The sequence below is a fragment of the Eretmochelys imbricata genome, chromosome 1 (assembly GCF_965152235.1).
Source record: "Eretmochelys imbricata isolate rEreImb1 chromosome 1, rEreImb1.hap1, whole genome shotgun sequence".
Taxonomy (NCBI): Eukaryota; Metazoa; Chordata; order Testudines; family Cheloniidae; genus Eretmochelys; species Eretmochelys imbricata.
In genome coordinates this window covers 10,006,660-10,019,574 of record NC_135572.1, presented here as the reverse complement: position 1 = coordinate 10,019,574, position 12,915 = coordinate 10,006,660, and the positions used below count along the sequence as shown (strand labels likewise).

Below are 12,915 nucleotides of genomic sequence, written 5' to 3'. Positions count from 1 at the left end.
ACAGTATGCATCTGATGAAGTGAGCTGTAGCTCACGAAAGCTCATGCTCAAATAAATTGGTTAGTCTCTAAGGTGCCACAAGTACTCCATTTCTTTTTCCAAACCAGTTACGTGTTTAAGAAGTGGATAATGTTGAGGCACAAGTTCAATACCACGTACTGTGTCTTGAGGAGTTTTCCTTCTGTGCCCACATGATACCTGGAATCAACTACATGCATGCTTCATATTTGATAGGCATGTTCTGCAATGAGCGGCATGCATGCTTTATATCTGATAGGTGTGTGTAAAGTGCCAGTTTGCTTACCCATTATAATACTGGCACCATTTGAATATGATCTGTCTTCAATTGTATGAGCCAGAAGGTTCCAAAATATTGCACTATGATTAGAAGGTTTGTTTATTTCTTACCTGCTTACCCACTTACAGAACATGTCCGTTGTTCGGGATAGTTCTAGAGATAATTCTTGTCAGATAATCCAATGGAATAATTTTCTATTAACAGTTAGGGCCAAATTCCAATTTGAGTTACAATGCTGTAAATCAAGAGTAACTCCATCAAAGGCAAGTTAGTCTCTCAACTTACATCAGCATAACTGAGAGCAGAACCTGATACTTAATTGTATATTTTGGTAAAAACATTTTATGCGATAGTGAAAATATATAGACAGATGTCCAGCGTGTATTATGGTTGAAAAAATAAAATGAAAAAACAAGTGCGGGACTAGCTTGAGATGCAGAGCCTGTCTGTGAGTAGGCTGGTCCATGGTAATGGAGATGCAGAAAGACTTAGCAATAGCGAAGTCAGTCATCAATAAGGAGCATCGTAGCAAACTAAGAGAGGAGAGGAAAGAATTAGCTCTTTTTCTGGCAGAATTGATGCACTATGGGACTAAATTTTTCTCTGAGGTACATCTGAGAAAAAAACCCTGTGCAGGAGACCAGCACACAGCTCATGCTGTTTGGTGCTACTTACGCCCTCAAAATAACATAGGGTGGGAATTTCACCCTTAATGAAGGATACTGAGATACTGTAACCATTGGTGCAGTAGGAAGAATTTTTTAAAAGATGAAAGAATTTTTGTTATTTTTTTTTTAATTTAAAACAATCTCCTGTAGTTTAGAATCTTAACACTGCAGTACTGTGTAACTAATCAACTAGTGTATAACTAGAGGGAACCCTGTCTAGTTTCAGTGGTCAAGGTAAGTGAAATATAATAAGCATGTGGACAGAGGAAGGGACTGTGGGAGACCTGGATTCTGTTCCCAGCTCTGATATAGACCTGCTATGTGACCTTGAACAACTCATTTCTCCTCTCTGGTCTCTGTTCCTTTTCCACCCTTTGTCTGTCTTGTCTATGTACATTGCAAGCTCTTCTGAGCAGGGACAATTTCTGACTATGGATGAGTTTGTGCCTAGCACAATGGGGATGGGCGCTACCGTAGCACAAATAATGTAAAAATCAGATTTGTTTCTGTGTTAATAACCTGAGGAGGTGGAAGTCAAAGGTTAGGATGATTTTTAAATTATTTCTAAACAGATCCTTTAATAATGCTGCTCCTCTCCTGGAATTTAATAAAGTGCCACCTTAATCAGAATCTGTACTAAATAGGACTTTTTAACCTGATGGTACCTATTTAAAAAATTAAAGGATTCACCCCAAAGATTCTCTTCCTGCTTTCATAAATTTGGTGTTTAAGCCCAGAAAGGGACTGGTAGATCATCCAGTCTAACGTCCGTTATATCACAGGCAATTAAATTTCACCCGTTATGTCTGCAATGAGCCCAACAACTTGTATTGCTAAAGTAATACTTGTGTTTGGCTAAAGCGTGTCTTCCAGAAAGGCATCTGGTCCTTGTTTGAAGACATCAAGAGATGGTGAATACACCATGTCCACTGGTCATTTGTTCCAATAGTTAGTCACTCTCACCATTAAAAATGTGTGGTCAATGTCTAATCTGGATTTGGCTTGCTTCAGGTTCTTGTTATGCCCTCCTCTGCTACGTTAAATAGCCCCTTCGAACCAGATATTTTCTCCCCATAAAGGTACTTGCACACTGTAATCAAGTCACCTCTCAAGCCTTTTGATAAGCCCTACAGATTGAGCTCTTTGAGTCTCTCACAGTAAGGCATTTTCTACAGACCTTGAATCATTTCTGTAATTCTTTTCTGCACCCTCTCCATTCAGAATGTTGTGCGGTACTAGGTCAAACATCTTACAAAAGTTTAAGTACATTACCTCTAGGTCATTCCCTTTGTCAACCAAACTTGTAATCTCATCAAAGAGTGAAATCAGGTCGGACAGAATCTATTTTCTTTCAACCACATTGACTGGCATTAATTATATTCCTACCCTATAATTCTTGATCAGTTGAGTCCTATATCAGCCTTCTATTATTTTGCCTGGGATTTGACGTCAGGCTAGTTGGTTGTCTGTTAGTTTGTTTGTTGTGGTGGTGCTTGCTCTCTTGCCATGTACCTGCTTGATTGATGGTTGTAGAGTGGTCTGCCAGGGGGCCGTGCGTTGAGCCTAGTGGCTTGCTAGGCCAGACTCAGAGTTTCCTAACAGGCCTGTAGCCTGCCATCCTTTGATCTCTATTCCCTAGGGATGCCTTGACAAGGCGCTGGGGCTGATTCATGGAGAATGGGGATTTCAGAAGCCAGCTCCCGAGCAACCAGAGGAGCCAGGAAATAAGAGCACCAAACAGGAGTTTTGTGAGGAGCTTAAGAGCCAGATACGCTAATAAACATTCTCTAAATTTAGGCCAATAACCACCACCATCCCCAAGAAAAAAAAACACACAAAGAACACACAAACCAAAAACCCTGCAGGAGTAATAAGAATGCTGGCCGAAGTCCAGCAGCAGTGTGGGGACTATCCAGTTTATTGCACTGAATGCAGCGTGTATGGGTAGGTGACGTGTGCATTCAGTGCATACAGCTCATAGCCCTCAGAAACTGAGTGTGGAGCTAAGGGAGACGGAGAGGTAGATAGACGAGACTTTCTGGGACACAGTAGAGCAGACCTGCCCCCTGTTCGAAAGCCTCTGCTGCTGAGGAGGAGAAAAGTCTTGTCAAGGAGAAACAGCAAACTGGAGCAGAGGGAAATGACCCCATAGTTGGGACCCTCCTTCTGGATGATGTTGAGGTGTCATCTCACACTGAGGATACCCCTTCTGGGGGAGGGAAGCCCAGTTATTAGGAAGACACATAATAGCAATGGGGGATTTGATCATTAGAAACATAGATAGCTAGGTTTGTGATGACCAGGAGAGGCTCATGGTGAATTGCCTGCTGGGTGCAAAAATTGTGGATCTCTCGAGATACCTAGACAGATTTATGTGCAGGGTTGGGGAGAAGCTGGTGGTCAGTACATGTAGGTACCAGTGACATAGGGAAAGGGAGGAAAGAGATCCTGGAGGGCAAATTTAGGCTGTTGGTTTAGAGATTAAAGTCCAGGATCTCCATGGTAGTATTCTCTGAAATGCTTCCAGTTACATGTGCAGGGCCAGTTAGACGGAACTGCAGGGTCTTAGTGCGTGGATGAAATGATGGTGTTGAGATGAAGGATTTAGATTTATTAGGAACTAGGCACTCTTTTGAGAAAGGTTTAGGCTCCACCTAAACCAAAATGGAACCAAATTGCTGGCATGTAAAATTATAAAGGAGTTTTAAAGCTAAGGGCTGGTGGAAAGCTGACAGGTGCAGAGGAGCACACGATTTAGACAGACATATCCCTTAGAGAGAATCCTTTTCAACAAATCCTCCTCTATCTTAGTGAAGAGAAGAGAAGAGAACGGGGGAACCAGAACTGGCTGGGCCAGAGAGGCCATGCCCTGTCCCCCACACTTTTAAAAAGAGGCTACAAAAACAGACAACCCAGTAATAATTAGGAATTTCAACTATCCCCATATTGACTGGGTATGTCACTTCAGGATAAGATACAAAAATAACGTTTCTAGACACCATTAATGGCTGCTTCTTGGAATAGGTAGTCCTGGAACCCACAAGGGGAGAATCAGTTCTTGATTTAGTCCTAAGTGGAGCACAGGATCTGGTCCAAGAGCTGAATATAGCAGAACCTCTCGGTAATAGTGACTATAATGTAATTCAGTTTAACATCCTTTAGGGAAAGGGGAGGGAATATCAAAGAAACCCACTACAGTAGTATTTCACTTCAAAAAGGGGAACTACACAAAAGTTAGGAAGCTAGTTAGATGGAAATTAAAAGGAACAATCACAAGAGTGAAATGCCTGCAAGCTGCATGGAAACTTTTTAAAACAGCATAATAGAAGCTCAAACTATATGCATCCCCTAATAAAAATTAAAAAAAAAACAGTAAGAGGACCAAAAAAACTCCACCATGGACAAACAACAGCGTAAAAAAGGCAGTTAGAGACAAAAAGATATCCTTTAAAAATTGGAAGTCAAATCCTATTGAGAAAAGTAGAAAACAGCGTAAACTCTGGCAAGTCAAATGTAAAAGTATTATTAGGTAGGCCAAAAAAGAATTTGAAGAGCAACTAGCAGGAGTCTCAAAAACTAACAACAATTTTTTAAAGTACATCAGAAGCAAGAAGCCTGGCAAACAATCAGTGGAGCCACAGGACAATCAAGGTGCTAAAGGAGCACTCAAGGAAGACAAGGCTGTTGCACAGTAGCTAAATTAATTCTTTGCATTGGTCTTCATTGCAGAGGATTTGAGGGAGATTCCCAAACCTGAGCCATTCTTTTTAGGTGATAAATCTGAGGAACTGTCCCAGATTGAGGAGGTTGTTAGAGGAGGTTTTGGAACAAATTGATAAATTAAACAGTAGTGAGTCACCAGGACCAGATGGTATTCACCCAAGAGTTCTGAAGGAACTCAAATATGAAACTGCAGAACTACTAACTGTGATATGTAAACTATTGCTGAATCAGCCTCTGTATCAGATGACTGGAGGATAGTACATGTGATGCTGGCTTTTAAAAAATGCTTTGGAGGTGATCCTGGCAATTGCAAGCTAGTAACCCTAACTTCAGTACCAGTCAGATTGGTTGAAACTGTAGTAAAGAACAGAATTATCAGATATGTAGATGAACATGATATGTTGGGGAAGAGTCAACATGGCTTTTGTAAAGGGAAATCATGCCTCACCACTCTATTAGAATTCTTTGAGGGGTTCAGCAAACATGTGGACACGGGTGATCCAGTGGATATAATGTACTTGAACTTTCAGAAAGCCTTTGATAAGGTTCCTCACCAAAGACTCTGAAGAAAAGTAAAAAATCATAGGATAAGAGGGAAGGTCCTCTCGTTGATCAGTAACCCATTAAAAGATAGGAAACAGAGGGTAGGAATAAATGGTCAGTTTTCACAAATGGAGAGAGGTAAATAGATCTGGGATCTGTTCTGGGACCAGTGCTGTTCAACATATTCATAAATGATCTGGAAAAGGGGGGTAAACAGTAAGGTATTAAAATTTGCAGACAATGCAAAATGACTCAAGATAGTTAAGTCCAAAGCTGACTGCAAAGAGTTACAAAGGGATCTCACAAAACTGGGTGACTGTGTAACAAAATGGCAGATAAAATTCAGTGTTGATAAATGCAAAGAAGTGCACATGGACAAACATGATCCCATCTATACATACAAACTGAGGGGGTTGAAAATAGCTGTTGCCACTCAAGAAAGAGGTCTTGGAGCCATCATGGATCGTTCTTAGAAAACATCTGCTGAACGTGCGGCAGCAGCCAAAAAAGCGAATGGTTAGGAGCTATTAGGAAAGGGATAGACAATAAGACAGAAAATACCATAATGCTGCTATATACGCCCATCATACGCCCACATCTTGAACACTTCGTGCAGTTCTGGTGGCGCCATCTCAAAACAAGTGTATTAGAATTGGAAAAGGTGCAGGGAACTGCAACAAAAATGCTCAAGGGTATGGAACAGCTTCCGCGTGAGGAGATATTAAAAAGACTGGGACTGTTCAGCTTGGAGAAGAGACGACTGAGGGGGGATATAATCGAGGTCTGTAAAATCGTGACTGGTGTGGAGACAGTGAAGAAGGGAGGGTTATTTACCCCTTCACGTGACACAAGAATCAGGGGTTACCCAGTGAAATGAATAGGCAACAGATTTAAAACAAACATAAGGAAGTACTTCTTCACACAGTGCACAGTTAACCCGTGGAACTCATTGCCAGGGGATGTTGTGAAGGCCAAAAGTATAACAGGGTTCAGAAAAGAACTAGGTACGTTCATGGAGGATAGGTCCTTCAGTGGCTATTAGATAAGATGGTCAGGGATACAACCCCATGCTCTGTGGTGTCCCAAAGCTTCTGAGTGCTCGAAGCTGGGAATGGACAATGGGATGGATCACTTGATGTATGGCCCTATTTTGTTAACTCTCTCTGAAGCATCTGGCACTGGCCACTGTCAGAAGACAGGATACTGGGCTAGATGGACCATTGGTTTGATTCAGCATGGCCATTCTTATGTTCTTGTGTTAACCTGCCTATAGTTATCCTGGTCATCCGACTTGCCATTTTTAAACATTGGCACAACATTAGCACTCTTTCAGCCTTCTGGAATTTCCCTGATATTCTACAGTTTATTAAAAGTTAACATCAGTAGATCAGAGATCTCCTCAACCAGCTCTTTTAGGACTCCTGGGTGCAAGTTATCTGAGCCTGGTGATTTTAAAATGTCTATCCCTAGTAGATGTTGTTTAACATCTTCCTCAGTTACTCATGGACTGGAAGGTACTTCATTATCTTTTTGTCATACAAGTACATCATCCCGCTTCTTTCCAAATATAGAGGGAAAGTATTTATTGAACATTTCTGCCTTTTCTGCATCATTATTAACAGTTTTGCCTTATCTATCTAGTGATTATCCGATATCATTGCTTGGATTTCAGCTATTCCTAATATACTTAAAGAAAACTCCTTTCTGTTATCCTTAGCCCTCCCAGCCATGGATTTTTCCGTGATGGCTTGAGCTTCCTTTATCAGTTTTCTCCTCTTCTTAACTTCTAATTTATATCACTTGCTATCGATTTCCCCCGCTTTCCATTTGTTATATGTTGCTTTTGTGTTTCTAATTGCTGTTTTTTCTTCACCACTGAACCAGGATGGGCTTTTAGACAAAGTTGTCTTCTTTCTTGATTGTGTAATCTTGGCTTTTTGGTCAGTTAATATCTCTTCTTAAAGAACTCCCAAATTTCATTTAAAAATTTTCTGTCTAATTTTTTCCTCCCAATCAATTTTGCTCACGAATTTCGTCAGCTTTTTTAATTGCAGGAAATTAGCCCTTTTGAAACACAAAGCATGCATGTATTGCTGGTTGGGCCTGTCCTCTGTTAGCCCAGTGTGGAATGTAATCACATCATGATCACTGGTCCCTAGGCAACCGCCAACTTCCAGTCCAGTGATTAATTCATCTTTATCCATCATAATAAGGTCTAAAACAGAGTTATTTTGTGTTTGGTGCAATACCTTTTTGCATTAGAAGGTTATCATCTATAATTCCTAGAAGCTCTAATGATGTGTTACTTGTGGCTGCCTGAGACCTCCAGCATGTGTCTCCCAAATTAAAGTCCCTCATAACTACACATGTTGATTTTTCACACAAAACAAACAAGTATAGAAGGAGTAACTCATCATGGTTTGATTCAGTACTCCTGAAACAGACCCCCAGCGGTACTCCCTCCCTTCTTAGCTCATTGATCCATATGTATTCAGCACACTGCACTTCTGAGTTATCAATAACTCCAAAACAGGTATTAATGTCTTAATGTTGAGTGCCACAATTCCCCTTTTACCCACTCTGTCCTCCCTGAACAGATTATAACCAATGATTATAACATTTGAATCATGCAGATTGTCCCACCAGATTTTACAATGGCCAATTATATCAAATTTCTTCCCATCAATGAGAATTTCTAATTCCTCTTGCTCGCTACCCAGACTCCTGGCACTGGTATATATAAATCATTGAAAAAATTCTTTTTGCATTCTTTGTTGCATTGATTCAATTTTTTAATGACATGGCTGAGTTTAAGTTTGTACCACATTTGCCTTCTTAGCATCCTCCCCTTGCATTTCTAGATTGATGCCTTCCTGACTGCTCCAGCTAGTCTCCAGCTGAGAAATTGCGTCCTCTACCTGTGAGATTCAGGCCTTCCTGTTTATATATGACCCTCGCCAACTGAAATATGGCCTAATGCACCACAAAACCAAAATATTCAGCTTTATGCTGGTCGTGCAGCCAGTGGTTCACGTCCAGTATTTCTGCCTTCTCTGATTCATGCTTCATTGGAAGGGTCTTTGAAAAGATGCTTTAAGAGAAATGTCAGGGTTTATCTCACACCCTGACATGAGGCCCTGTATAAATCATGTCAGAGACTTGGGGCTTTCTCCTTCATCCCTTACCTGATGAGCTCCCACTGACTTCAGTGGGAGATTTACCTTTGAGTAACAGCTGGGGGTTAAGCCCTTATTGTCAAATCAAAATGTGGGTTTGGAACTGGTTTATGAAGAAACCAAAACGAGGTGTAAGGGAGAGACGGCACTGGTCTTTGGGCCACATTCATGTTCGTGTCTAATCCCATGGAAGTTGGTGTTTTCCTGGGTGCAGCTGAGGGCAGAATTTGCCTTGATATGTAAATACACTGACAGGGGTCAATCCTGTGAATCCTAACTGGGGAAAAATATCCATGGAAATTAACGGGAGTTTTGCCTAAGTGAAGGACAAGCAGGGATGGGTTCTAAAAGATCTAGGGTGTAATATTCAAATGTTCCTACCGGTCCCAAATCACTCTTGAAAATTTTACCCCATGTCTTCCCTTGATGGGATTTGAACATCTCTGGGGGCAGGGGGGCGCCCAGTGAAATCCAAGCTGCTGGGAAGCATCGTTTGAAGGAAGAAGGCCAGACTCTTAGCAGGAATAAGTAAATGAGTAAATCCTCCAGCTGAGGATCTGGCCATGCTGTGTTCTTTTTATCTTTCAAAAAAACCCAAAACACCCCAAATTTGATAGGATTACGGGTCTGCAGTGGCTACTTTAAGGCAGCAAAAGCTGTTTAATGTTAATACTGTACGTTAAAAGCTACCTGTGAAATATTTTTGCCTTATTGATTTAAAAACAGGTTTATTTTACTGGAAAAAGGGTGATCATGCTAATTCAATCACCGAGGACTCGGGAGGACAGAAGTCTTTGTATATTACTTTAACTAGCCATGTAGAGCAATAATAATGTCACTGCTTGTCAAAGCTGATGGCTGATGACATCGTGTAATCCCCAGCAAGTAATATGGGCTGCTATCTCCTGGTGAATTCTTGGCTATTTTGGTGCTCGAAACAAGGCCTTGGAGAGACGTAACTAGTGGCAAATGCTTTTAGCACACCTGAGTGTGTGGGCAGTGCATGTAATTAGTTTCAGTGTCTGTCAGGTCTGCTGTGGGTCCAGGAAGAGGTGTTGCCATTCAGTGTGTCTTTCTTGGGCATCCCCAACAGCATACATCGTTACAGGTTTAGGTTTCCCCCAGTTCTGGGTGGCATTATCTTTTGTTTAAATAAGAGAACTGCGTTTGCCCTAGAGAAACCGTGGACCTGACCCTGCAAAACCTTGCTCTCTTAGGGCAGAATTGCCTGCAAGCCGTGCTGTGGGTTGGGTCCCTAGGAGGAATTCAGCTAGAAAGCCACCCGGCAGCACACACCAGACTGTGAGCTGCACCAGCCGCACAGAGAGGGGGCAGTGTGCTCCTTGCGGCGTGCCTAGCCATTCACGGTGAAGCTACCTCTCCCTGCCTGATTTCGGACAGCTAGTGCTGTGGAGCAATCCTCAGGAGTAGGGACTTCTCTCCCCAAGGAGATTCTGGCCAATCCCAGAGCAGTGGCACGGGCAGACAAGAGCTTCTTGTGCTTTCTCCTCACCTGCACTATAGCGGGAAGCCCTGACTGTGAAATGAGAGACTCTGCTTCTGTCTGGCTGGTTTATACCTTGGAGTTTACGTTATACAAGTGAAAATTAAAAGCCTTTGCCAGCTGGTGAAGATGATTGTTCTGTTTGTACCACAGAGGCTCTGCTGACAGATGTGTGGGTTACTGTAGTTATCATTATCCTCCTGTGGTGCCTTCAGTCGGTCCATGGACAAAGGAAAGGAGGGCTAGTGTCGGATGGTGGGTGTCTCATTTGGGTGACTCACCTGAATTTTAATTATTCTGCTCAGGCTTCTTTGCAAGCAGTAGCTCTCAGTGACAGCGCCAGGACAGGGATGGTCTTATGATGATTCCCAACAGATACTTTGTCCGTGTCACGGACACCAAAGAAGGGTGATCTGCAAAAGAGAGGGTCAGGACTAGAACAGTGAGAGGAGGTCTGGACTAGGTACATTGGTAGAACTGCAGTCTGTGTGGTAGTTTGCAGAACATCCGATTATACTGTGTGCCAAGTTCCAACTAATGCAATTTATTCTCCTCTGTCCACCTCTGGGAGAAAAGTAATTACCTACTGATGTACATATAGCCCCATCAGTGTTGTTTGACCCCTCATAATACCACTGTGAAGTGCTGAAGTATTATCCCCATTGTACAGAAGAAACTGAGGTATTGAGAGAGGAACAGAAATGACTTGCCCCAAGTCTGGCATCTGGCAGAGCTGGGAATGGACCCCAGGCATTGGTACCTATGCTCAGGCATGTTGCTGGGTCCCATCTCAGCAGCTTGTAACTTAGACAAGAAAGTCATGATAAAACCACCACTAAGGATCCTTATCTGCCCTGGCCCCTGCCCACCCCCATCTTCGCAGGAGGCTTGGGAAAGCTTCAGTCTCTCCTACATTCTGTGCCTAGGATTGTCCTTTTCATGTGGTGTTTTTCCCCCCACTAGGAATTATTCAAAACTTGCCACCAAATGAAACAGCATAATTCTCCGCGGTGCCAGTACCCACCCATCCTGAGCCCTATTGACAGTTATCTGGAATCTGAAGGAATTCAAGACAAATTGTTAAGCGGATGGAGTTAATAAAATTTGAAAAATTGAGACCTGTCACTCCACTAAACTTTTTTCAATACCACTGACAGAAACATATTTCCCCAATGAGTGACCTTATGCAGCTGCTCCAGTGCCTCATTGCTCCACTGACGCTAGAAGTGAACTAGCATGCTATTTATCAAATATTATAAGCTAGAGCCTACTAATATGAACGGGGGGGAAGAGGGAGGTGGGTGCCTTGAACAGCCTGGGGTGTTGCCCAGGTGTTGATCCCCAGCTAGAGACAGCTAGTGGGAGGTGACAAATTGCCTACTATTAAGGATCTAAAGGTTGGAGCCCTCTCAGTGTGCACACAATAGATTGCCAAGACTGCTCTGTCCAAAAGGCTCTGCTCTCTGGACCAGCTGCCTGGCGTGTGGGGAGGGAGGGGGGCAAAAGGGGGAAGGGGAGGGCGAAGGAAGGTCAGGCCAGGGCCCTTATGAACTAGTAGCCACTTTTGTGTTCTATTAGCAAACGGAGTGACACTGTTATTTATTAAAGTGTAATATTTTATTGAGGTGAAATCGACCAGTTGTATGAGTCAGGTTCTGTCAATTATTGCGGCAATTAGTCAAGTCGTCAAAGCCATTAACAGGGGGATTAGGCCAATATTGGATAGCCATTATTGATAGATCCAAGGCAAAAAGAAACCCTCAGCCCTCCTGAAATGAAAGCAGACCTGGCCTCCAGGATATCTTCATTTGGAGAGCCCATAAAACTTTTCCCCACTCCCTAGCCAAACTAGCACAAACTGAAGATGTTTTTAAAAATGTCAGGGCTGCAGGTGCATTTTGGGGCCACTGTCTCTTTAAAAGATATTGAGTGGCCAGCCCAGGCAGTATACAATCTCACCTGTCCCAGTCATAGTCTTTATTTGCGATGACAAGGCTTGCAATAGAAATTACTCTGTGTCGAATGTTTATGGAGCACATTTTTCATTCTGTAAGCAAATATAGATCCCCGATGCCAGCGCTTAAAAATGGCTAATCTCTTCAGTTCGTGATAGCAAAGAGCCCTCTCAGCGACAGATCTTCAGTTTAATAGGATTGCTTTGTGCGGCAGACTACATTGTAGAGGCAAAAATATAGCCTCATCAGTATATGTTAATTGAAGCAACCGAGTGCTCGTTTCTGAGTTTGCTCTTCCAAATAACCCATGTAGACTAGCGGGAAGGAAAGAAGTGCAATGTTTATAAAAGCTTGGTCTAGTTGAGGGGATGGCATAATACTGCTTTGGTGCTTTGCATTTTTTCTTAGCACTGTACAGTTATTTACTGTCTACCCCTTCCAGGTACCCCTGTAAATGTTATCCCCATTTTACAGATGGGCAAACAGAGAATGAGTCGTTGTCAGAGCCACTGAGTAGAACCCTGGAATCCCTGGCTCCAAGCCCTCTGTGCCTTATCCACAGAACGTCTCTGCTTCTCAGGCTTTCACAGACCACTCTCACTTCAGAAGATATTGACTGGCTAGTTCATTCAAGCTTGCTGGGTAGAGCCTCAGAGCTTTGAGTTACAGGCAGAATGGACATTTTCATAGCCCTCATTTTCTGGTTGGAGAAAGCAGGCTGCAATACATGTGGTATGTGGCATTGAGATATATCTCTGCCTTTGCAAGTATATCGTGAAACACCCTGTGCCTCATCCATTGAGGTCTCTGATGCTTGTATCCTTGACTACTTCCTTAGACATCCTTATTACATCTACCAATCCTAATCTTGGACCATCATAGCTAGTGGACCATATTTTGCCCTACATGCCGCCAAGGCACCAGGGATCAGCTGATTTGACCTTTTTGCCGTCCCTAGTGCAGTGTGGTTTGGATGGTGATGGGGTGGTGGGAAGCTTTCTCAGTGTTAGGAAATGGTGTGTAGAACTTCTCTCATGCGGGTGCCTAT

The 12,915-nt window shown here is 42.7% G+C and overlaps 1 protein-coding gene across 1 annotated transcript in view; it reads left to right on the top strand.

Moving 5' to 3' along the window:
* Positions 1–12,915, top strand: part of CLPB (ClpB family mitochondrial disaggregase) — a 141,851-nt gene that overhangs the window by 69,522 nt on the left and 59,414 nt on the right. The gene's annotated exons all lie outside the window — the stretch shown is intronic.